Source organism: Bubalus bubalis, chromosome 6 (assembly GCF_019923935.1).
Source record: "Bubalus bubalis isolate 160015118507 breed Murrah chromosome 6, NDDB_SH_1, whole genome shotgun sequence".
Lineage (NCBI taxonomy): Eukaryota > Metazoa > Chordata > Mammalia > Artiodactyla > Bovidae > Bubalus > Bubalus bubalis.
This window is the reverse complement of record NC_059162.1, coordinates 75,885,325-75,888,883: the sequence shown is the minus strand read 5'-3', so window position 1 is coordinate 75,888,883 and position 3,559 is coordinate 75,885,325. Positions and strand designations below refer to the sequence as shown.

The 3,559-nt window shown below is 38.5% G+C and overlaps 1 non-coding gene across 1 annotated transcript; it reads left to right on the top strand.

Annotated features, from left to right (window-relative positions):
- The first annotated feature begins 2,243 nt into the window (after positions 1 to 2,243).
- TRNAC-GCA lies at positions 2,244 to 2,315 on the top strand. The gene has a single exon. It is a non-coding gene; the product is annotated as a tRNA-Cys (tRNA).
- Positions 2,316 to 3,559: the final 1,244 nt, after the last annotated feature.

The window sequence follows — 3,559 nt, the reverse complement described above, 5'->3', positions numbered from 1 at the left end:
AGTTTCATAATTGTTCCCAGTGTCCAGTAGTTATTCAGTTATGCCCAGAAGCAGAAACTTCTGAAATAGAATTTTACTATCTTTCAGACAAATAAAAGAAATTTATTCTTACTTCTAGAGTCAAAATAATATTCTTAGAATCAATCCAAAACACAGACTCACTTATCTGAGGTTAAAAGAGAATTAACAGATGTTTGGCCACTTTAGGATGATTGGCAGATTAGGCTAGTTGTCCTGATAGCACAAACTATGAACAAAATTTTAATTGAGGACAATCTCCCATCAGGAAACTGATTACAGGATAATGTGAATTACTACAGGTAGAAAAAAAAGCCTACCCATGTATTCTGTCATTTGCTGGCAGAGAATAGTATCTGAGACATTGTTACATTCTTTAGCACAGTTTGTTTGTTTTTTAAATAGAAGTAATAGTTGACTTATAAATTTGTTAATTTCAAGTGTACAACATAGTAAGTCAATATTGTTTAGATGATAATACAAAGTTATTATGAAACATTGACTATATTCTCTGTGCTGTACATTACATCCTTGTATCTTATTTATTTTATACTGTGTAGTTTGTATCTTTTAATCCCCTTCACCTATTTTGCTAAATCCCCTTTACCCAGGGGCTTCCCTGGTGGCTCAGAGGGTAAAGAATCTGCCTGCAAGGCAGTAAACCTGGGTTCTATCCCTGGGTGAGGAAGATCCCCTGGAGAAGGAAATAGCTACCCACTCCAGTATTCTTGCCTGGAGAATTCCATGGACGTATAGCCTGATGGGCTACACTCCATGGGATCGCAAGGAGTTGGACACAACTGAATGACTAACTCCACTGCACTACCTATTTTACCCCTCTCTGTATCCCCTCCCTTCTGTTCACCAGTAGTTTGTTTTCTGTATCTGAGTCTTATTCCTGTTTTATTATATTTGTTTGCTTATTTAATTTTTTATATTCCATATGTAAGTTAAACTGTATTTGTCTTTCTCCACCTGACTTATTTCACTTAGCACAGTTTGGCAATTGCAAAGCTCACAGTCCCAATCACCGGATTGTATTTGGAGGTGTCTTTATTATCCACTTAGTGTATTCAGAACTTCTTAATTTCCATTTCCCCTTTGGCCCCTATGTTTCTGGCACCAGGTTTATTATGTCTTCCTTCTTAACTCTGAGCAGACATTTGGAGTTTTGTGCTGTGGTAACTAACAAAAAAAATGACAGTTCTGCTATGGGATTGCTTATACCTGAGAAATCTGTGTCCTTGGAGAGGTATGCATTGTCTTCACATTTGTTTCATCTGAATAATCATTCTCAGTTGATTCCAGAAGAAAAACCGTTGATTTTTTTGAAGCCTGTTTCCCCAGGAACCTAGTGACATCATGACCTCTTCCTTCTACTTAACTCATTTCTTACTTATTTTTGTAATATTTTAAATCTTTCTGCTAACTTTATTTCTGCAGGAATGAAATTTCCTTCTGTTGCTATAATTTTTCCTTATCATCCCCTCTACATATCTTTTATGAACACTTGATTGTGTTTGTAATAGCTTAACTGACTTCTTAGACTTGTCTTCTCCTTTTTCTAGCACATGTTACATGAGCACTTTTACCTGGAACCAAAGACTTTCTTTCATTTCACCTTCTCTTTTCCTTCTGTCCAGATGTTTGATTTTCTATACATTTCTCTTGATTTTTGTCTTCTGTTTTATCCTATAGCAAGATATATGAAATCGTTGAATTCTTGGCATAACCAAAGCAACCAGTGAAAAATAAATCTTGTCAGTGTTTGCTTTAATTTTACCCACTGGGCAATATTTTGTCCAGGCCTGAACTCCACCTACTGTCTTTCTTATCTCTCCTTTAATCTGCTTTCTTTTAGCAGTATCTGCCTTCAGAATCATAATTTCAGTGTTTAAGGGCATAGTTTCTCAGGACATTGTGTCTACATACCGCTCACAATGGGTGTCACCTTAAAGTTCACTAGCAATTCTTAAAGTCTGTGTTCTTAGAATACTTTTTGGTCTTTTCACCTGAAACCTATATAATTTGTAATATTGTAGCTTAGTTGTTGAGGGGAGGGGCAGTATTTTTATCCACTTACTGTGAAATCTCCAGCTGCTGCTTTAAGTGGGTATTTCTTATTAGCTTCTTGGAACCTGATTCTTTCTGGGAAGCCTGTCTGCTAGCTATGAACTTGCCATTTTTCTTTTGTTGGTTACTCTGGGCCCTATTGCTCCTGGTCTTCCCTGGTGGCTCAGATGGTAAAGCGTCTGCCTGCAATGCAGGAGACCTGGGTTCAATCCCTGGGTAGGGAAGATCCCCTGGAGAAAGGAATAGCAACCCACTCCAGTACTCTTGCCTGGAGAATTCCACGGACAGAGGAGCCTGGTAGGCTACAGTCCATTGGGTTGCAAAGAGTCGAACACGACTGAGCTACTTCTCTTTCTTTTTCTCTGGGCCCTATTAGGACTTCCCTGATAGCTCAGTTGGTAAAGAATCTGCCTGCAATGCAGGAGACCCCAGTTCAACTCCTGGGTTGGGAAGATCCGCTGGAGAAGAGATAGGCTACCCACTCCAGCATTTGTGGGCTTCCCCTGTGGCTCAGCTGGTAAAGAATCCACCTGCAATGTGGGAGACCTGGGTTCAACCCCTGGGTTGGGAAGATCCCCTCGAAGAGAAAGGCTACCCACTTCAGTATTCTTGCCTGGAGAATTCCATGGACTGTACAGTCCATGGGGTCGCAAAGAGTTGGACATGAATGAGTGACTTTCACTTCACTGAGCCTTATTTCCCTTTCCTGTTAATGAAAACATCTCCCTTTTTTCTTTGTTGTTGTTCAGTAGCTCAGTCCTGTCAGACTCTGTGACTCCATGGACTACAGCCCGCCAGGCTTCTCTGTCCTTTACTATCTCCCGGAGTTAGATCAAACTGATGTCCATTGAGTTGATGATGCCAGATCTGGGTGACTGACGTTTTCCTCTTCACTTATTAGTTTCCCTTAATCTTTAAGATCTCATCTTCATTTTTATCTATGAATAATCTATTATCCAAGATCTTTATACTTTCTATTCAAGAAATGTAATTCTTCTTCCAGTTTATTAGTCTTCATTTTTTTTCTCCTTTATTTACTCATTTACTTTGCTTCCATTCTAATTAAAAGTCTGAAGAATATTTTAAAATATGCCAGTTGTGCTCTTATTTTCTAGGCAAATGTGATTCTTAGAAGCAAAGTTCTCTTAAACATCATTTGGCCCTTTGGATTTGCCATAATTTCTTGAATTTGTTTTTCCATAGTAACTGAATAAAGTATTTGCTTTCACATTAGGAACCTCATTCATTTTTCATTTATGAACAAAAAATCTTTCACTCTTTTGGAAAGGTGCCACTTTGGTTGTTTGAAATTAAGTTCACAATTTGCGTAATGAGCAAAACTCATCACAGCCACGTTGTCATCATGGGCTGCTGAGAGATTCTTGAATTTGGTAAAATTGCAGCTCTACCTACCAAGGCTTGGCCTTAAAGATTTAAAGTTAGAAACTCAAAAGGGTTTATACCAGGG